Source organism: Triticum dicoccoides, chromosome 4B (genome assembly GCF_002162155.2).
Source record: "Triticum dicoccoides isolate Atlit2015 ecotype Zavitan chromosome 4B, WEW_v2.0, whole genome shotgun sequence".
In the NCBI taxonomy this organism is placed as follows: Eukaryota; Viridiplantae; Streptophyta; class Magnoliopsida; order Poales; family Poaceae; genus Triticum; species Triticum dicoccoides.
Genome location: NC_041387.1, coordinates 111,067,235 through 111,091,154, shown reverse-complemented (window position 1 = coordinate 111,091,154; position 23,920 = coordinate 111,067,235).

Genomic DNA, 23,920 nt, shown 5'->3' with positions numbered 1-23,920 from the left:
TGTCTTGAAGGTAAACATGAATGATCACACAACCTTCTTCTTCAAGACATGCTTGCAATAAGCTCAACACTCGCATGACCAATCTTTGGATAATTCCTTAATAGCACCTTGGTCAACTCAAAAACTCCTTGAAACCAACACATGGACTTCAAGAAAAGCCTACGGACAAATCCTTCAAATACAACTCAAGACAACCATTAGTCCATAGAGATTGTCATCAATTACCAAAACCAAACATGGGGGCACCGCATGTTCTTTCAACTACGATGAGACTTTCTCACCTGTAGCGATGCTTAAGTCTGTCCGAATCAAGTTAGCAATTACCGCATTTTATGATTATGAAATATGACAAATGGACGTCAAAACTGCATTCCTTAATGGATTTCTTAAAGAAGAATTGTATATGATACAACCAAAAGGTTTTGTCGATCCTAAAGGTGCTAACAAAGTGTGCAAGCTCTGGCGATCCATTTATGGACTGGTGCAAGCATCTCGAGTTGGAATATACACTTTGATGGTTTTATACATACTTCTAGAGAAGCATGTATTTACAAGAAAGTGAGTGGGAACTATGTAACATTTCTAATATTATATGTGGATGACATATTGTTGATTGGAAATGATGTAGAATTTCTGGATAGCATAAAAGGATACTTGAATAAAAGTTTTTAAATGAAAGACCTCAGTGTAGCCACCAGACCTCAAACAGTCTAGTCTCTGTGCATCAGTGTCATCCCTGGATCGGTAATGCTGACACGCACAATACTTGAGGATTTATAACAGAGTTTCAATCACACACTTATTACATTGAATGTCTCAAAAGAGAACTTATTACAATAATATGGCTTAAGGCCATCTAAAGAAGATAACAATGGAAGGCTTGGAAGATAAAGTGAGTCCATTAACTCGAACGGCATAGCCGAGTGAACAACAATGACCTATGGCACCTTACTCGTCATCTGAAAAGTCTGCAACATGATATGTTGCAGCCCGAAACGGGCCAGCACATGGAATATGCTGACAATGTAACACATAGAGTAATGAACGTGTAAATGCTATCACTACATGCATATATGGCTGGTGGAAAGCTCTATCGTTACAGTTTTGCATAAAGCCAATTTTTCCCTACAACAAAGTAATAATTTTATTTAACTATCATGGTGGTTGTTAAACATTGAGAAGGTTCCTCCAACTCAATCCCAATTAAACATCATCAATTACCCAACAAAATTAATTTAGAGTGATGTGATCAACATGATAATCCAAGAACCAGATACTCAAGATGTCCATAACCGGGGACACGACTAACCATGATTAATTTGTACACTCTGTAGAGGTTTGCACACTTTTCCCCACAAGACTCGATCTCCTCCGTTGGATTTCTCGCACTACATGGTGTTTGAGAAATGGATGACCGAGACACAGTCTTTCAGAAGCATTAACTCTTTACTCTGGGTAGATAGTACCACCTACATCCCCTACATCTGATAGTCTACCACTGAAAGAGGTCACACAACATACTCAACTATGCTAGAGCCCATAATAGCTTGTGTCTGCACACAAAAGTTTCTAGCATGAATAATCTTATGATCCCTTTGAGCCTGGGTGGCGAACCGTAGGATGATCACACGGGTACTCTGGGATATCCTAGGACAACACTGGATTCTCCAGGTGCCCGCAACCAATCCACCCAGATGTGTATTTAAGTAGCCACCTTAAGTTAACCATTAATTAACAATACTCACATCTATCATGGATACACTCACCCAATCCACGTCTACGAGCATAGCATAGCAGTCCTAAGCAATTGTAGTAGTAACTCCCAAAGGTTTGATAATAAACAGGGAAATAGGTTCTACCTCATCATCTACTTCCCAAACCCACATGTTAAATCAGATCCTAACCACGCAATGTTTGAGGATTGGAACTAATGCATAAAAAGTGGGTAATAAAGGATATGGTCAAAGTGATACTTGCCTTGCTGATGACCCGCAAAACCTAGAGACTCGTAGTAGCACGCTTCGCACTCCGGATATTCTATCACAAACAAACAATAACAAACATAAGAAATCAAACAAGAAGCACAGGTAAAACTCAACTAAGAAGATCTAACCAAAAAGTTCAACTGAAAAACTCCGGTTTGCAAAAAGAATCAAATCAAACGGAGCAACGAAACTCAAACTACGAAAGAAACAAGATTCGTTTACTAATCTGGACTAAAGTCAAATTTTACTGTACCAAAATCTTGTTCAAGTTGGTTAAACAGAAAAAGGGTTTCGAGACAAAGATCTAGGCGCTTGTTTCATCTAATTCGGATAAACGAGCGAAAAGATAAACTAGATCGAAGATCAGGGCAGAAATCGCGATCGAAAATAATCGCGGAAAAACCATGGAAAATAAAACGAGACAAATAGGCTAACGAACGAACGTTCGCTATCTGTGACTAACTGACGAACAACATTTGTTGAAACGAACGTGCGTATGATGGTCCGCAAAATAACTAAATCGAAAAAAACGAATCGATCTAATAAAAAATACTAGATCTATGTTTTCTAAAAAAAATGATCGGTTTTTTGAGAAAAGCGAAATGGTGGCAGCGGCTACATCTGGCGAGGTCGGCGGCGGCGGGGTCAGTGGTGGCGGCGGCGACTCCGACGGTGGGCGGGCGGTCGGTGGCGTCGTCGCGCAGCGCGGGTCTTGAGGGCAGCGGCGGCCAGGGTTTCGGGGCGGGGCTGGCTGGGCTGGCGGGGTTGGCCCTCGCCCTTATAAAGGCCGGCCGGGCGGTGTCCGGGTCGGGCAGGGCCCGTTAGGTCGGTGCACTTAAAAAAACTGACGCTGAAAACAAATAAAAGAAATACTAAATGGAGTCCAAAAATCTTGAAATAATTTTTCACGGTCCTCTAATAATATTGCGGACAAAGCGAACATTTATTTGGGCCACTAATGCAATTTCGAAAAACGCATTTTTTTCCTAATTCAAATAAAATAGCAATAAAAGTCCAAATAAATTTCTTATTTGATTTTAACATTTTTCCTCCATTATTTCTTTTATTTTGGAGAAGTCATTTTATCTCCTCTCTTTTATTTTAACATTGGAAATATTCGGAGAGAAAATGATTAAAACCAAATGATCCTCTTTTCAAAAATTTGAGAAAACTCAAATATGAAAAATAACGAAATCCTCAACTCTCTCTATGGGTCCTTGAGTTTCTTAGAATTTCTAGGATCAACCCAAATGCAATAAAATATGATATGCAATGATGACCTATGTATAACATTCCAAATTGAAAATTTGGGATGTTACACTCAGTGAAGCTGCTTACATATTGGGCATCAAAATATATAGAGATAGATCAAGACGCTTGATAAGATTTCCAATGAGTACATACCTTGACAAGATTTTGAAAGAGTTCAAAATGGATCAGTCAAAGAAGGAGTTCTTGCCTGTATTACAAGGTGTAAAGTTGAGTAAGACTCAAAGCCTGACCACGACAGAAGATAGAAAGAGAATGAAAGTCATTCTCTATGCCTCAATCATAGGTTCTATAAAGTATGCCATGCTATGTACCAGACCAGTTGTATTCCTTGCTATGAGTTTGGGGAGGGGAGGGGGTACAATAGTGATCCAGGAGTGGATCACTGGACATCGGTCAAAATTATCCTTAGGTACTTAAAGAGGACTAAGGAAATGTTTATCAGTTATGGAGGTGATAAAGAGTTCATCGTAAAGAGTTGCGTCGATGCAAACTTTTACACTGATGTAGGTGACTCTTAGTCTCAGTCTAGGTACTTATTGAACATGGGAGCAACTAGCTAGAGTAGCTCCATGCAGAGCATTGTAGACATAGAAATTTGCAAAATACATACGGATATGAATGTGGCACGCCCGTTGACTAAACTTCTCTCTCAAGCAAAACATGATCACACCTTAGTACTCTTTGGGTGTTAATCAGATAGTGATGTGAAGCAGATTATTGAATCTAGTAAACCCTTTGGCTGTTGATCACATGTCGATGTCAACTATAAGTGTTAATCACATAATGATGTGAACTTTTAGTCTTAAATCACATGACGATGTGAACTAGATTATTGACTCTAGTGCAAGTGGGAGACTGAAGGAAATATGCCCTAGAGGCAATAATAAAGTTTTTCTTTTATATTACCTTATATCATGATAAATGTTTATTATTCATGCTAGAATTGTATTAACGGGGAACTTGATACGTGTGTGGATACATAGACAAAACATCGTGTCCCTAGTATGCCTCTACTAGACTAGCTCGTTAATCAAAGATGGTTAAGTTTCCTAACCATAGACATGTGTTGTCATTTGATGAATGGGATCACGTCATTAGGAGAATGATGTGATGGATAATACCCATCCGTTAGCTTAGCATGACGATCATTCAGTTTTATTGCTATTGCTTTCTTCATGTCAAATACATATTCCTCCAACTATGAGATTATGAAACTCCCGGATACAGAAGGAATGCCTTGTGTGCTATCAAACGTCACAACTTAACTGGGTGATTATAAATATGCTCCACGGGTATCTCCGAAGGTGTTTGTTGGGTTGGCATAGATCGAGGTTAGGATTTGTCACTCCGAGTATCGGAGAGGTATCTCTGGGCCCTCTCGGTAATGCACATCATAAGAAGCCTTGCAAGCAATGTGACTAATGAGTTAGTTGCGGGATGATGCATCACGGAACTAGTAAAGAGACTTGCCGGTAATGAGATTGAACGAGGTATGAAGATACTGACGATCGAATCTCGGGCAACTAACATATCGATGACAAAGGGAATAACATATGTTGTCATAACGATTCGACCGATAAAGATCTTCATAGAATATGTGGGATCCAATATGAGCATCCAGGTTCCACTATTGGTTATTGACCGGAGAGGTGTCTCGGTCATGTCTACATAGTTCTCGAACCCACAGGGTCCGCATGCTTAATGCTCGATGATGATTTGTATTATATAAGTTATGTGATTTTGTGACCGAATGTTGTTTGGAGTCCCGGATGAGATCACGGACATGACAAGGAGTCTCGAAATGGTCGAGAGGTAAATATTCATATATAGGACGATTGTATTCAGACACCAGAAGTATTCCGGGGGTACCGGGTACGTATCGGGTCACCGAAAGGGGTTCCGGGCAACCCCCGGCAAACTACATGGGCCAAGAGGGGGAGAGACCAGCCCTTAAGGGGCTGGTGTTCCCCCATGTATGTCGAATTGGGGGGGGGGAGGAAAGGTGGGAAGAGAGAAGGAAGGGGAGGGATTCGGCCTCCCCCTTCCTTCCCTCACCCTCCTCCTTCCTTCCCCCTCCGACACTTATGGAAGGGAGGAGGCCAACTTTTGGGAGGCTCCCAAGTAGGATTACTCCTACTTGGGGTGCCCCTTGCTGCCCCTCTCCCACTCCCACCTATACATATGTGGGGTGCACCGCTAGAATATACATCATTGATTCCTATCCATGTGCGGGCCCGCCTCCACAGTTTACGCCTCCGGTCATATTCACGTAGTGCTTAGGCGAAGCCTTGCGCAGATCACTTCACCATCACCATCACCACGCTGTTGTGCTGACGCAACTCTCCCTCGACACTTTGCTGGATCAAGAGTTTAAGGGACGTCATCGAGCTGAACGTGTGCAGGACTCAGAGGTGTCATATGTTTTGTGCTTGATCGGTCGAAACGAGAAGAAGTTCGACTACATCAACCACGTTAACAAACACTTCCGCTTTCGGTCTACAAGGGTACATGGACACACTCTCCCCCTCTCGTTGCTATGCGTCTCCTAGATAGATCTTGCGTGAGCATAGGATTTTTTTTTTGAAATTGCATGCTACGTTTCCCAACAAGAGGTTTTAGACAACGGGGCTGCAACATTCAGATCCATGTGTACTTCACAAATCTCTATATCATATTATGGATGCTGCTACCACGCTCTACTTGGTGCTATTCCAAATGGCTGCTCCACTATAAGTATCAGGTTGCTACTTAGAGTCATCCGGATTGGTATTAAAGCGAGCATTGACGTAACCCTTTACGCCGAACTCTTTATCACCTCCACAACCAAGAAAAATGTGACGCCCGGATATTTAAGCTACAGTGAACCTCTGCTAATGATGCCATGTCACATCGATTACTGTTGCTAATCTCGCGTTAGTTCGGAACTAGTTTGAATTCAAATTCAAAATCAAGCAAACAATAAAAGTTTTCAAATGTTAAAACTAAAATGTTTGGAGAGAGCGAAATAATGCATAGGTAATTATGGAGGAGAAACCACACTTTTATAAAATGTTTAAATACTCTAAAAGGAATAAAACAATAGCAAAAACTGTTATTTAAATACTTTTAAAATAATAAATAATTATGAAACTATCTTAATTAGGTGCCAAAGTTATTGTGGCAGAGGTATATTTGGTAATGCAAAATTGGGTGTTAACTATATATTTTACAAACAAAAATAAGTTGGGAAATAAAATAAAAACCATAAAAGGAAAATAAACAAAATCAAACAAAAACAAAAGAAGGAACCTAACTACTATGCACTTTAGCCCAGTATATGAACAGTTGCTAGCCTAGTCCACCGGACCGGCATAGCCCAACTCCTCCCCTCTGTCTTCTTCGTTCTCTGTTCACCGACCGTGGTGGACGACCGTGTGTCGTCCATAGATGGATTAGCCACGAGGCGGCCATACCGCGCCTCCCCACCGTCTCCCAGCGGAGGATAAGACCGTACCCGACGCCGCTGTCAAACCCTATCCTATCCACTTCTTCCCCTTCGCTCTCCTCCCCGATCTGGAGAGGCACCCGTACGCAGTCGTCAACGCCGCCTCGTCGTTGACACGCTCCGGCACCACCCCGTCCCGCCCGAAGGCACCCAGGAGATGCGCCTCGACGTCCTCTACCTCCACGGCAACCGGCTCGAGCTAGAGCGCCCCGGAGCCGCCGCCATGGACCCCTCCTCTTCGACCAGGGACGTCTGCTCTGCCTCGTCGATCTGCTACCTCCGGTCCTCCCCGAACCACCCCGAGCTCGCCACCGCCTTACCCTCGGTGAGCCGCACCCATTCCCCCTATCCCCCCTCGGATTTGTCGCCGTATGAGCACGCACCGCGTCGCTGTTGCTCCGGCTGTTGTCGCCTCGCTTGTGTGCGCCTTCGCCTTGCCAGGCCCGCCCCCTGTCGACCGAAGTCGTGCCCACACGCGCGGACCGCTGCCCCTGCTCGCATCGTTGCCCCCCTACCGCTGCGTCTACTACCTCGGCCAAGCGCGAGTACAGACCCGCACCGGCCGCTGCGGCTGTTGCCGCCGTGGCCTCCGCCCCGTTCGCAGCAGCGGCTGTGGCTCGCCACTGCTCGGGCCGACCGCGCCTGCTCCACCCATCTCCGCCGCCTGCCGCTCGCTCGCCAGCGGCGACCCCCCCACCGCCGGCCACCACACCCTGCGCCCACCGCCGGCCTCCACTCCCCATGCGGCCTGCTGCCGCCCCCCTGCTAGCTGCTTTTGGCTGCTGCTGCCGCTAGATACAGGCCGGGTGCCCCTGTTGGATTACGTGCTAATGCCCCTAATCCTAACACTAATTAGGCGCTGACAGTAGGCCCCACTACTTAAGTAGATTAACTAAAACCGTTTAAAACTCTGTTTAACAAATTGTCCCACTGACATATGGGTCCCCGCGCTAAATAAATCTAGTTATTTAAATAGTTTAACTAGCAGTCTATGACATGTGGCCCCCACATGACAGTTGGACCAGTCAACAAGTTGACTGTTGACCATTGACTAGGCGGTCAATAGGGCCCACCTGTCAGTCAAATAGTCATATCTTTGGGTACACTTCTGTGTACCCGTAGCATTTAGTACTTAATATATTTTCGAATTAAATTAACTCCAGAATTTTAGAAAATCATTTAAAGCTTTAAAAATTAATATAAAATAAACCTAGCTCGGATGGAAAAGATTTATACATGAAAGTTGCTCAGAACGACGAGACGAATCTGAATACGTAGCCCGTTTGTCCGCCACACATCCCTAGTATATCAAACACGCAAGTTTCCCCCTCCGGTTCATTTGTCCGAAAACGCGGAACACCGGAGATACTTTCCCGAATGATTTCCCCCTTCGTCGGTATCTCCTCCTACCGCGTTAGGGCACACCTAACACCGTTGTTTGCTTTGGCTTGCATCGTTATGCTTTTGTTTACATTTTATTCATTGTTTCTTCCCCTTCTTCTCTCCGGTAGACTACGAGACCGATGCCGCTGCTGGTGCCCTGACCGACTACGTTGTTGATGACCCCTACTTGCTAGAGCAACCAGGCAAGCCCCCCCCCCCTTGATCATCAGATATTACCTATTCTCCTCTATACTGCTTGCATTAGAGTAGTGTAGCATGTTACTGCTTTCCATTAATCCTATTTTGATGCATAGCCTCACATTGTTGCTACATATGTTGATACCTCACCTGCAATCCTAAATACTTAGTATAGGATGCTAGTTTATCATTTGTGGCCCTACATTCTTGTCAGTCTGCCTTGCTATACTATCGGGCCGTGATCACTCGGGGAGATGATCACGGGTATATACTATAAATACATACTATACAGATGGTGACTAAAGTCGGGTTGGCTCGTTGAGTATCCGCGGTTGATTCACGAATTGGGGGCTAAAAGGACATACTTTCCCGACGGCCCTCTGTGTGGATCTTTGTGGCGGAGCGACAAGGCAGGTTGAGGCCACCTAGGAGAGAGGTGGGTCTGGCCCTGGTCGGCGTTCGCGGTTGCTTCATAATAACACGCTTTACGAGATCTTGGTATTTGATCTGAGTCTGGCCACTGGCCTATACGCACTAACCAACTACGCGGGAAAGATATGGGAACTCGACGTCGTGGTATCAGCCGAAGCCTTCTAGACGTCAGCGACTGAGCGGCGCACGCCGGATTGGACTGGAACGCCTGCTCTTGTATTAGGGAGGCTAGGTCTGCTTCCGGCTGCGTACGCAACGTGCAGGTGTGCAATGGGCGATGGGCCCAGACCCCTGCGCCATAGGAGTTAGACCAGCGTGCTGACCTCTCTGTTAGGCCTAGGTGGGGCTGCGACATGTTGATCTTTCGAGGTCGGGCATGATCCAGGAAAGTGTGTCCGGCCAAATGGGATCGAGCGTGTTGGGTTATGTGGTGCACCCCTGCAGGGAAGTTTATCTATTCAAATAGCTGTGTCCCTCGGTAAAAGGACGACTCGGAGTTGTACCTTGACCTTATGACAACTAGAACCAGATACTTAATAAAACACACCCAGACAAGTTCCGCAGACAACCCGATGATCGCTTTTCCACAGGGCGACGAGGGGAGGATCGCTGGGTAGGATTATGCTATGCGATGCTACTTGGAGGACTTCAATCTACTCTCTTCTACATGCTGCAAGACGGATGCTGCCAGAAGCGTAGTCTTTGATAGGACTAGCTTTACCCTCTTATTCTGGCATTCTGCAATTCAGTCCACCCATATTGCCTCTTTACACATATACCCATGCATATGTAGTGTAGATCCTTGCTTGCGAGTACTTTGGATGAGTACTCACGGTTGCTTTTCTCCCTCTTTTCCCCCTTTCCATTCTACCTGGTTGTCGCAAACAGATGCCGGAGCCTAGGAGCCAGACGCCACTGCCGACGACGACTCCTACTACACTGGAGGTGCCTACTACTACGTGTAGGCCGCTGATGACGACCAGGAGTAGTTTAGGAGGATCCCAGGTAGGAGGCCTGCGCCTCTTTCGATCTGTATCCTAGTTTGTGCTAGCCATCTTATGGCAACTTGTTTAACTTATGTCTGTACTCAGATATTATTGCTTCTGCTGACTTGTCTATGATCGAGCACTTGTATTCGAGCCCTCGAGGCCCCTGGCTTGTATTATGATGCTTGCATGACTTATTTATGTTTTAGAGTTGTGTTGTGATATCTTTGTGAGTCCCTGATCTTGATCGTACACGGTTGCGTGCATGATTAGTGTACAATTGAATCGGGGGCGTCACAAGTTGGTATCCGAGCCGACTTCCTGTAGGAATCCCCTTCCACACTCCTTGGCCGAAGTTGAGTCTAGACATTGTAAAGCTTTTTACTAACTTGGATGTGCGGCTTACGGGCCCACATCGCCATTGGGTGGTATTAGATCTTTTATTCCTCGTCTATACTCTGGGATTCTGATCTCTCTTCTACTCGGGTTAAATGATTTTTGCTAACTCTAACACTATGTTCTCGTAACTACTTTCTCCCAGAGAGCCCCTCACTCCAGATGATTGCTTGGTGCACCGAAGGATTCCAAAGATACACTCTGATGTTCTCTCGAGACTTTGTGCCTGTTGCTTTTGCAATTCCGTACCACTAAAATATCCCTATGGATAAATACACACACCCGTCGTTCTTACTTTTATCCCCAGTTGATCTTGCTCTCTAGTGATATGAGAATACCTTGTGTCTACTGCCTTGCAGTTCTTTACCACATGAATACCCCTGCAAATAATTACTCGCACTTATCGAGTATTCATCCATCCCCAGTTGTTCATATGTTTCATATGATACTTTGAAATTCTATCCGATCATTCGAGAATCCTCTTTAAAACTATTGCTCTACATATACTTGTCTGCTTGCACTATGGATGCTTACCATAGGTCTAGCAACATTCATTAGTCTCCTTTGACACCTTCATTTTGATCCTATTGATTCAACATGAGTGCGAATGCACGCAATCATCGGTTGATTCTTTTAAAATTATCTTTCCGGCTGAGATGTCATTTTGAACATGATCTGTTTATCGACCAAATAAATTGTCATCGATTGTAACCCTAAGTCTATTCAGATTACCCATCCTTAATCAAAGCGTTTGCTTTTGATCCCTTGAATCAGAAATCATGATTCTTTACATTGAGCTTTGAATTAGTCAGTTGTTTCTATAATCCAATACATTTGTATTGTTTCTTCCTCTGATTGTGTGTCGATGCTCACATCAGCTCCATTATGGATCGTCGGATCCTTTGTTGAATTATGATCCGACAGTGTCCTTTGTATACAAAACCTCGAGAAGTTCTTTCACTGATACATAATTCCATTGATAAATCCTATTCTCTGATTTGGCCAAACCATGCTTTGCTTTTGAGCTATTGATAATTACTCCTAAAATTTGTGGTATATGTTTCTAAGATGCCCTAATGGGTTGAAGCTATACCTTCCCAAAAACCGTATGAACCTCAAGGGTTTCATAAGTCATACCCTCCTGGTGTTTTACTAGATAATTTTCGACCATACAACTTCTTTGAAGACGAGAAGTGAATGAAAGGTCATGCATTAAAGAAGTGGGAGTCGACCTTGAACTTTGTGTTCATGCCCATGGACCCGATGTGGAACTTATCATGGAAGCTTCTTGCAAAATATTTAATCATTTGGATAATTCTTTCGGTGTCATTAAATTGGATCCCTTGCAGCTATGGTTCCGACCATATTGTTCTCCTTCGATCCCATTTCTCGGGCAAGTTTAAGCATTTGTCTTTTGTGGGTCAATACCCCAGTCCAACCTTGACTTTGATCTACCGTCGAGTATTACACTCTGGTATCTTGAGAATATCATGGAACTGCATAACTTCTTATGGGTTCGTCATCAACTGTTATTTCTCACCGCTTCCAATTTTCCTGGGTTTTGGGTTGTCATCAACCGAGAACACCAATTTGTGAATCCAATCAATACTAAGATTCATTACTCCCAGTACTTTGTTGTCGAGATGTTTAATACTCCATCACGTCACTCCTAGCCTGATCAGCTATACAGTATCGTGCTGATTTTAACTATGCTACTTGGTCCTTAATTCCCGGAGCACCACTTTCGGCAATGAGCTAAGCTTACATCGATCTTCCTCGGCATATCATTTTGCCTTGGACAGCAAGCTTGATTTCAAGTTTCTACTGTACTAGTGTTTTCAATAACCTTTCGCTCCATCATTCATTTGACTTGATGTCATCGCCAATCGATTACATCTTCATGAAATCTCGCGACAAATGTGTCGTGAACATCATCAACATTCTGAGCTCTTCCAAGATATCTACCGAATTCTTGATGAGAAATACCACCCTTTGCTCTCGGTGATTTGTGTTATCATCGACCACTTTATTGCCTTTCGTTCAACACAAACTTGTTCGTGTTTTGTGTTATACCTTGAGCTCCTCGCCATCTAGCTCATGTTCTGTTTTACCTTGGAGTATTACCGTCTTTTATGTCAAGAATGTAGCGAGAATTGCACCACCTCTTAAGAATTCTTGATACAAGTGATACTTATTGCCATCACCATTCTATTCTTGGTCCCCGTGTCGATTCTAACCGGGACACCTACAAGTGAACGGTACTGTCTGGATTCTGCCCTTCTGGCAACCCTATTGCTTTGAAGTTAATGGTCGATAGTTTCATTCTAAGTCTATTGCTTATTGAATCATCATTCAAACATTGATCGTGCTACCTAGTCCAGATTTCCGGGTGCACCCTTCTATCATTGTTAAATTGTGTATGTTTTCCTCGAGCATACATCGTTATATCATTTGATCTGACTAATGTTATCTCCTTGTTCACTTAATTGTGGAAATCCATCCTCTGGAAATCTCGATGATTTGTCGTTGAGTCCATTAGCCACCTCATCATCCTCTCCTTGGCTTACTGATGAACTCTTGTTCCAGAGCTCACTTCCATAGTTCATTTCCCGAGAATCTTATGATGTCTTCTCGTCAACTCATGTCGCACCTTTTTATCTCAGGATCCTGAGTCTGAGGTATCCTGACACCAATCAAATCTGAATCTCGGTCAGATATGATGGTTGGAACATATTTCCAAGAGTTATAACATTGGTCTTTATGTGACCCTATAAGGTGATGTCGTGCCTAGAACACCTGGCCGGAGGCCCTATTGTTATAGATTCCTTTTCAGGAAGGTTATCCATTCTTCCATGAGGAAATTGTAAGACTTATTCTAAAAGTTATTCCTGATGGATCCTTTGTGTTTCCAAAGTCTGATCTTCACCTGATGACCATGTAATGCTATCTCAAAGCATGTCCATGGTACTCCGATTTTTAACAAGAACATTTGAAGCCCAATGCTAAATGTTTCCTGCTCAATTATCCAAACACCGCTGTATGGGTAATGTCGTGAAATTTCTCTCCCCTACCTAAGGAGTTTTCTACATTATATCCTATCATGGATATCATGCACTTCTTGTCCTTGGGAAGGATATACCCTTGAAAAATGTGTTTAAACACATTTTCCTTTCCATTGTTCTGTTTAATCTGATAATCATATTTTTCCTTTCCACTGGTTGGTTTAACGTTTCTTGTGATCTATATGATCTAAGCAGTAATATTCTCCTGCTTATGTAAACACCTTGGTGTACAACTCTGTCAGCGAGACCCTGTTTCTACTATTGATGACATTCCAGTAACCGCCGATGGACGAGAACCTTGCCTATTGGCCCGCCTCGTCCAACAAGCAGGAAAATGATTCCTTTCGTCCCTCGCCCTTGGTACCGACGTTGTTGCCGACATAACCGACAGACTATCCTCTGACATGCCTTGCTTACATGATCGTGCAAGATGTCACCGCCCTTCCTACTTTTAACCCACTTGGTGGGCCCATAACCCACAGTTCCACAGGATCAAAACCTGACTCTCCCGTACACCCTATTTCCATAGTTAATCCTCGCGCTTGGCTTCGTATGCAATTCACGAGCCACATTCCTAGTGATCAATTCTGGTATTAAACACAATACCTATTCCCATTGTCTTGAACCCCTTTCACGCGTTGTTTCAGGCAACGGCGATTGTCTATCCGCTTCAAACTTCTTATGGTACCTTCTGACTTTGCTCTCGACGTGTTTCATTTGTTCAACTCTAGAGATACTCTTATGATCATTCTTGGGATACCCCCCCAGATGATTTTCCCTTATAACATTCAATTGTTGTAAAGCTGCCACTTACCTATTCGTAAGTACGATGGAGTTCCCGAAGAAAGGACGACAACTTCATCATGATAACCTGAAACAGCGAAATGAAGACATCAATGTAATGGATCAACCTCTTTAAGAAGAACAACCAAGACCAAGAACACTCCCTAGAATTTCGTAACCCAAACCTTCCCCCTTTACTTCCCTCTTAAATCTCGGGACGAGATTTCTTGTAGTGGAGGAGAATTGTGACGCCCGGATATTTAAGCTACAACGAACCTCTACTAATGATGCCATGTCACATCGATTACTGTTGCTAATCTCACATTAGTTCGAAACTAGTTCGAATTCAAATTCAAAATCAAGCAAACAATAAAAGTTTTCAAATCTTAAAACTAAAATGTTTGGAGAGAGCAAAATAATGCATAGGTAATTATGGAGGAGTAACCACACTTTTATAAAATGTTTAAATACTCTAAAAGGAATAAAACAATAGCAAAAACTGTTATTTAAATACTTTTAAAATAATAAATAATTATGAAACTATCTTAATTAGGTGCCAAAGTTATTGTGGCAGAGGTATATTTGGTAATGCAAAATTGGGTGTTAACTATATATTTTACAAACCAAAATAAGTTGGGAAATAAAATAAAAACCGTAAAAGGAAAATAAACAAAATCAAACAAAAACAAAAGAAGGAACCTAACTACTATGCACTTTAGCCCAGTATATGAACAGTTGCTAGCCTAGTCCACCGGACCGGCATAGCCCAACTCCTCCCCTCTGTCTTCTTCGTTCTCTGTTCACCGACCGTGGTGGACGACCGTGTGTCGTCCATAGATGGATTAGCCACGAGGCGGCCATACCGCGCCTCCCCACCGTCTCCCAGTGGAGGATAAGACCGTACCTAATGCCGCTGTCGAACCCTATCCTATCCACTTCTTCCCCTTCACTCTCCTCCCCGATCTGGAGAGGCACCCGTACGCAGCCGGCAACGCCGCCTCGTCGTTGACACGCTCCGGCACCACCCCGTCTCGCCCGAAGGCACCCAGGAGCTGCGCCTTGACGTCCTCTACCTCCACGGCAACCGGCTCGAGCTGGAGCGCCCCGGAGCCGCCGCCATGGACCCCTCCTCTTCGACCAGGGACGTCTGCTCCGCCTCGTCGATCTGCTACCTCCGGTCCTCCCCGAACCACCCCGAGCTCGCCACCGCCTTACCCTCGGTGATACGCACCCATTCCCCTTTCCCCCCTCGGATTTGTCGTCGTATGAGTGCGCACCGCATCGCTGTTGCTCCTGCTGTTGTCGCCTCGCTCGTGTGCGCCTTCGCCTTGCCAGGCCCGCCCCCTGTCGACCGAAGTCGTGCCCACACGCGCGGACCGCTGCCCCCGCTCGCATCGTTGCCCCCCTACCGCTGCATCTACTACCTCGGCCAAGCGCGACTACAGACCCGCACCGGCCGCTGCGGCTGTTGCCGCCGTGGCCTCCGCCCCGTTCGCAGCAGCGGCTGTGCCTCGCCACTGCTTGGGCCGACCGCGCCCGCTCCGCCCATCTCCGCCGCCTGCCGCTCGCTCGTCGTCGGCGACCCGCCCACCGCCGGCCACCACACCCTGCGCCTACCGCCGGCCTCCACTCCCCATGCGGCCTGCTGCCGCCCCCTGCTAGCTGCTTTTGGCTGCTGCTGCCGCTGGATACAGGCCGGGTGCCCCTGTTGGATTACGTGCTAATGCCCCTAATCCTAACACTAATTAGGCGCTGACAGTAGGCCCCACCACTTAATTAGATTAACTAAAACCGTTTAAAACTCTGTTTAACAAATTGTCCCACTGGCATATGGGTCCCCGCGCTAAATAAATCTAGTTACCTAAATAGTTTAACTAGCAGTCTATGACATGTGTCCCCCACATGACAGTTGGACCAGTCAACAAGTTGACTGTTGACCATTGACTAGGCGGTCAATAGGGCCCACCTGTCAGTCAAATAGTCATATCTTTTGGTACACTTCTGTGTACCCGTAGCATTTAGTATTTAATATATTTCGAATTAAATTAACTCCAGAATTTTAGAAAATCATTTAAAGCTTTAAAAATTAATATAAAATAAACCGTAGCTCGGATGGAAAAGATTTATACATGAAAGTTGCTCAGAACGACGAGACGAATCTGAATACGTAGCCCGTTTGTCTGCCACACATCCCTAGCATATCAAACATGCAACTTTCCCCCTCTGGTTCATTTGTCCGAAAACGCGGAACACTGGGGATACTTTCCCGGATGTTTTCCCCCTTCGCCGGTATCTCCTCCTACCGCGTTAGGGCACACCTAGCACCGCTGTTTGCTTTGTCTTGCATCGTTATGCTTTTTTTGCATTGTATTCATTATTTCTTCCCCCTCTTCTCTCTGGTAGACTACGAGACCGACGCCGCTGCTGGTGCCCTGACCGACTACGTTGTTGATGACCCCTACTTGCCAGAGCAACCAGGCAAGCCCCCCCTTGATCATCAGATATCGCCTATTCTCCTCTATATTGCTTGCATTAGAGTAGTGTAGCATGTTACTGCTTTCCCTTAATCCTATTTTGATGCATAGCCTGACATTGTTGCTACATCTGTTGATACCTTACCTGCAATCCTAGATACTTAGTATAGGATGCTAGTTTATCATTTGTGGCCCTACATTCTTGTCAGTCTGCCTTGCTATACTATCGGGCCGTGATCACTCGGGAGGTTATCACGGGTATATACTATACATACATACTATACAGATGGTGACTAAAGTCGGGTTGGCTCGTTGAGTACCCGCGGTTGATTCACGAATTGGGGGCTGAAAGGACATAGTTTCGCGACGGCCCTCTGTGTGGATCTTTGTGGCGGAGTGACAGGGCAGATTGAGGCCACCTAGGAGAGAGGTGGGCTGGCCCTGGTCGGCGTTCGCGGTTGCTTCCTAATAACACATTTAACGAGATCTTGGTATTTGATCTGAGTCTGGCCACTGGCCTATATGCACTAACCAACTATGCGGGAAAGATATGGGCACTCGACGTCGTGGTATCAACCGAAGCCTTCTAGACGTCAGCGATTGAGCGGCGCGCGCCAGATTGGACTGGAACGCCTGCTCTTGTATTAGGGAGGCTAGGTTTGCTTTCGGCCACGTAGGCAACGTGCAGGTGTGCAATGGGCGATGGGCCCAGACCCCTGCGCCATATGAGTTAGACCGGCGTGCTGACCTCTCTGTTAGGGGTAGGTGGCGCTGCGACGTGTTGATCTTACAGAACCGGGCATGACCCAGGAAAGTTTGTCCGACCAAATGGTATCGAGCGTGTTGGGTTATGTGGTGCACCCCTGCAGGAAAGTTTATCTATTCGAATAGCCGTGTCCCTCGGTAAAAGGACGACCCGAAGCTGTACCTTGGCCTTATGACAACTAGAACCAGATACTTAATAAAACACACCCAGACAGGTTCCACAGACAACCCGGTGATCGCTTTTCCACAGGGCGACGAGGGAAGGATCGCCGGGTAGGATTATGCTATGCGATGCTACTTGGAGGACTTCAATCTACTCTCTTCTACATGCTGCAAGACGGAGGCTGCCAGAAGCGTAGTCTTCGATAGGACTAGCTTTCCCCTTTTATTCTAGCATTCTGCAGTTCAGTCCACCCATATTGCCTCTTTACACATATACCCATGCATATGTAGTGTAGATCCTTGCTTGCGAGTACTTTGGATGAGTACTCACGGTTGCTTTTCTCCCTATTTTCCCCCTTTCCATTCTACCTGGTTGTCGCAAACAGATGCCGGAGCCCAGGAGCCAGACGCCACTACCGCCGACGACTCCTACTACACTGGAGGTGCCTACTACTATGTGTAGGCCGCTGATGACGACCAGGAGTAGTTTAGGAGGATCCCAGGCAGGAGGCCTGCGCCTCTTTCGATCTGTATCTCAGTTTGTGCTAGCCATCTTATGGCAACTTGTTGAACTTATGTCTGTAGTCAGATATTGTTGCTTCCGCTGACTCGTCTATGATCGAGCACTTGTATTTGAGCCCTCGAGACCCTGGCTTGTATTATGATGCTTGTATGACTTATTTATGTTTTAAAGTTGTGTTGTGATATCTTCGTGAGTCCCTGATCTTGATCGTACATGTTTGCGTGCATGATTAGTGTACGATTGAATCGGGGGCGTCACAAAAAATTTCTTTATTCCTCTAAGAATAATTTTGACCGCTGTCTAGTGATCCATTCCGGGATCACTTTTGTACCCCCTTGCCAGACACGGGCAAGGCACACATCAGGTGCGGCACACAACATGACATACTGTATAGAGCCTATGGCTAGGCATAGGGGACGACCTTCATCCTTTCTCTTTATTCTGCCGTGGTCGAGCTTGGAGTCTTACTCAACTTCATACCTTACAACTCAGGCAAGGACTCCTTCTTTGACTGGTCCATTTTGAACTCATTCAAAATCATGTAAAGGTATGTGCTCTATGAAAGTCTTATCAGGCGTCTTGATCTATCTCTATAGGTCTTGATGCCCAATATGTAAGCAACTTTACCCAGGTCTTCCTTTGAAAAGCTCCTTTCAAACAACCCTTTATGGTTTCCAGAAATTCTACATCATTTCTGATCAACAATATGTCATCCACATATACTTATCAGAAATGTTGTAGTGCTCCCACTCACTTTCTTATAAATACAAGTTTCTTGCAAACTTTGTATAAACTGAAAAACTTTGATCATCTCATCAAAGTGTATATTCCAACTCTGAGATGCTTGCTCTAGTCTACAGAAGGATTGCTGGAGCTTGCACACTTTTTCAGCAATCTCTGGATCGATAAAACCTTCCGGTTACATCATATACAACTCTTCCTTAAGGAAACCTTTAAGGAACGCTGTTTTGACATCCATCTACCAGATTTCATAATTGAAAAATGCAGCTATTGCCAACATGATTGTGACGGACTTAAGCATCACTACGGGTGATAAAGTCTCGTCGTAGTCAAATCCATGAACTTGTGAAAACCCCTTTGCCACAAGTCATGCTTTATAGACGATGATATTACCGTCCGCGTCCGTCTTCTTCTTCAAGATCCATTTATTCTGAATGGCCTTCCCTTCAGGTAATATTTCCAAAGTCCATACTTTGTTTTCATACATGGATCCCATCTCTGATTTCACGATCTCTAACAATTCACCGGAATCCGAGCAAACCATCGCTTCTCCATAGCTCGTAGGTTGATCATTGTCCAACAACATGACCACTAAAACAAGGTTACCATACCACTCAAGAGCACTACGTATCCTTGTTGACCTACGAGGTTTGATAGTAACTTGATCTAAAACTTCATGATCACTATCATTAGCTTCCTCTTCAACTAACGTAGGTGCCACAAAAATATCTTTCTGCGCTGCGCTACTCTCTGGTTGAAGTAAAGGTTCAACAACCTCATCAAGTTCTATCTTCCTCCCACTAAATTCTTTCGAGAAAAACTCTTTCTCAAGAAAGGACCCATTCTTAGCGACAAACAATTTTCCCTCGGATATGAGATAGAAGGTATACCCAACCGTCTCCTTTGGGTATCCTATGAAGATGCATTTGTCCGCTTTGGGTTCGAGCTTATCAGGCTAAAGCCTTTTCACATAAGCATCGTAGCCCCAAACCTTAAGAAACGACAACTTAGGTTTCTTACCAAACCACAACTCATACGGTGTCGTCTCAACATATTTAGATGGTGCCCTATTTAGAGTAAATGTAGTTTTCTCTAATGCATAACCCCAAAACGGTTGTGGCAGATCGGCAAGAGACGTCATAGAAACACACCATATCCAATAAGGTACCACTATGACGTTTAGACACACCATTACGTTGTGCTGTTCCAGGTGGCAATTCCACATTGTCTCAAGTGATTGCCAAACTCATAACTCAGATATTCTCCCCTTCAATCGGATTGTAGGAATTTAATCTTCTTATTACGATGATTCTCAACTTCACTCTGAAATTGTTTGAACTTTTCAAACATTTTCAGACTTATGCTTCATTAAGTAAATATACCCATATCTACTCATGTCATCAGTGAAGGTGAGAAAGTAACGATATCCACCGCGCGCGTCAACACTCATCGGACCACACACATCAGTATCTATGATTTCCGACAAGTCACTTGCCCGTAAGGCATGGTTTGCATGTGTCACATGATTAAAAATCAAGTGACTCCAAAAGTCCATCAGCATGGAGTTTCTTCATGCGCTTTACACCGATATGACCTAAGACGTAGTGCCACAAGAAAGTTGCCAACCTTCTTTCTCTACAAAGTATTTGGGGTAGTTTCGCTACCAGTGATTGTTCCCCTTACAATAGAAGCACTTAGTCTCGGGTTTGGGTTCAACCTTGGGTTTCTTCTCTGGAGCAACAACTGTCTTGCCATTTATGAAGTTTCCCTTCTTGCCATGCCCTTCTTAAAACCAGTGGTCTTGTTAACCATCAACACTTGATGCTCCTTCTTGACCTCTACCTTTCGCGGCCTTAAGCACCGCAAATAGCTCCGGGATCATTTTCATCTGTTGCATGTTATAGTTCATCACGAAGCTCTCGTAGCTTGGTGATGGTGACTAGAGAAATATGGCAATCACTATCTTATCTAGAAGATTAACTCCCACTTGATTCAAGCGATTGTAGTACCCAGACATTCGGAGCACATGCTCACTGGTTGAGATATCCTCCTCCATCTTTTAGGCAAAGAACTTGTCAGAGGTCTCATACCTTTCATTAAGGGCATGAGCCTGAAATACCAATTTCAGCTCTTGGAACATCCCACATGTTCCATGGTGTTCAAAATGTCTTTGGAGTCCTGATTCTAAGAGGTAAAGCATGGGGCACTAAACTTATCAAGTAGTCATCAGAACGTGTCTGCCAGATGTTCACAACATCCACATACGACGCTAGATGGGTTGGCACACCAAGCGGTGCATCAAGGACATAAGCCTTCTGTGCAACAGTGAGGACAATCCTTAGACTACGGACCTAGCACGCATAATTGCTTACAATATCTTTCAACTTAGTCTTTCTCTAGGAACGTATTAAAACAGGGAGCTATAGCGCGAGCTATTGATCTACAACATAATTTGCAAAGACAACTTAGATAGTTCATGATAATGAGTTCAATTAATCATATTACCTAAGAACTCCCACTCAAATCAACATCCCTCCAGTTGTTCGAGTGTAACATGATCCAAATTCACCAACCCAAGTTCGATCATCACGTGAGATGAGGTGGTTTCATTGGTAAACATCTCCATGTTGATCATATCTACTATATGACTCATGCTCGAAGTTTCGGTCTCTTGTGTTCCGAGGCCATGTCTGTACATGCTAGGCTCGTCAAGTTTAACCCAAGTGTTCCGGATGTGTAAAACTGGATTGCACCCATTGTATGTGAATTTGGAGTCTATCACATCCAATCATCACGTGGTGCTCCAAAATGATGAACTTTTGCAACGGTGCACACTGTGGGAGAACACAAGTTATCTTGAAATTTTAGTGAGGGATCACCTTATAATGGAAAGTGCGTTATATAGACTAGAGGGGGTGAATAGGCGATTTTTACAAATTCTTCACTGACGGAATTTTTAGGTGAAGAAATTCCTAAGCAATGACACACTAGTACCGGAATAAGTACTCGGGTAAAAGCATAAGAGAGCAAAAGCATACTCATCATGATGAAATGAAAGACAAGCATAGAGTACAGGTAGCGTGAAATAGGATAAGCAGGCTGAAGACAATGTGACTGAAGAATAGGATGAGGAAATAGAGAAAGTCTTTAATCAAAGTCTTCAAATAGTAATGCTCAGGTTCATGAACACATGAATGAGGAAATGAAAGGGTTATGGAAATAGAACCAGTTGGCTTGGTGAAGACAATGATTTGGTAGACCGGTTCCAACTGCCGTGATAGTTGTACGTCTGGTTGGAGTGGCTGGGTATTTAAACCTGAGGACACACAGTCCCGGACACATAGTCCTCACCATATTCTCCTTGAGCTAAAGTCACACAGACCTCGCCCAATCACTCGTGGTAAGTCTTCAAAGGTGACTTCCAAACCTTCACAGAATTGGTCACTTGGCGATCCACAATTCGTCTTGGATGCTCAGACCATGACACCTAACCATCTGGAGGATGCACAGTCCTCAAAGGTAACAAGCGTTGGTTCCACATAGGAAGAATCTCTTCAGTGACGCTCAATCACTTTGGGTTGTACGTGTTTGGGTTTTGGGTTTTCCTCACTTGATTATTTTCCCTCAAAGTCCTCGGAGGATGGGATGCTCTGAATGACAAATGTCAGTTTCTCTTGGAGCAGCCAACCAACTAGTGGATGTAGGGGGCGGCTATTTATAGCCTAGGGAGTAGCCCAACTTGATAAGACATAAATGCCCTTTAATGATATGACCATTAGGTGGGTAGATATTCTGGGACAGCTGGCGCATAGCACAACAACGGTCGGATATTTGAGAATTAAAATCCTTAGGGCTATCATGTTCCTCACTGTGTAGGCAATCCGCACTGGCGAATTCCTAACTCCTCAGTCAGAAAAAATTCCTCAAAGACCGGTAGATCTTCGTCTCTATCACTGAACAAATTGACTGAACGGATATGATATTTCCAATGGCTTCACTCGAAAGGATTGGGTAGGTGTAGGATTTGAGTTTGAGCATCACTTGTAAATCACTTTCCATAGTATAACCTTAAACCCCTTTAACAGTATGGTATTTCCTATGACTAAAGAGAAAATGAAACTACAAAAACAAAAGTATTCACTCTTCATAATCCTCATATGAATATCCAAGTCTTTAAGGTCACACCAATTTCTTCACTTCCAAAGTCTTCAGGAGAACCAAAGTCTTCAGCTGAAGACATACATTTTTAGGGGTCAACTTCCATCGTAATTATCAAACTCCTCATCAACTTATAGAGCCTGTGTACACTCACAAACATATTAGTCCCTTAACCTATATGTCTTCAATACACCAAAATCACTAAGGGGCACTAGATGCACTTACAATCTCCCCCTTTTTGGCGATTTATGACAAATAGGTTAAGTTTTCAACAGGGATAAACATATGAAGTGTAAATGCTAATATTGATGAATTTGATTCCAAGATATAGAAGAACTCCCCCTGAAGATGTGCATATTTGAGGAATTTGCTTTGGATAGCATATGCACATTGTAGAGTATTATCATGGAGATCTCCCCCTATATCTTGTAATTCATACACACATTTGACATATAATATGAGGAATTGGAAATGCATGATGAAATATGGTGTCTAACGAAATTCAGCATGCGTGCATTAAAGTACTTGAGGAATTAAGCATGCAGAAAGCAGTCAAAAAGTATGAGAGCACCATAGGACTTAAGTTTACAACTCGAAAAATCAAACACTTCAGAAGAACGAGAGTTGTAACTTAACCAAAAACGCCCATATAATAGACCCGCTTGAAGACTAACTCAAATCCCCCCCTTTGTTATCAAATGGCCAAAAGGGACGAAAAATGAGGACTAACGCCCCTGAAGAAGATGATCATGATGTCGATGGAGGAGCGCCAGCATAGTTGGGGTCATCCGTTGGTGTAGGACCTGCCGCAGTGTCGTCCAAATCTTCGGCTGAAGAATATGAACTGGCGATCAACTGAGGAACTTTGACCTTCTTGAATTTTTTTGATGGTGGCTGAGACCAGTCAATGTCCTGCTGGAAGTCCATTTCCTTGAGTTCATCATCAGTGTATAGATGCGAAAGAATAGCCCAGGTGCGGTCAAAGACTTGATGCACAATTTCTGGAGCCACAGACTGAGGGATATCAGCAGCAGTTTCTTCAGCAGTCTCGGCCTCCATTTCTTCAGCGTTAGCAGCTGGAGCTTCTTCTGGAATGGAGTGAAGAGAAGCTTGTCG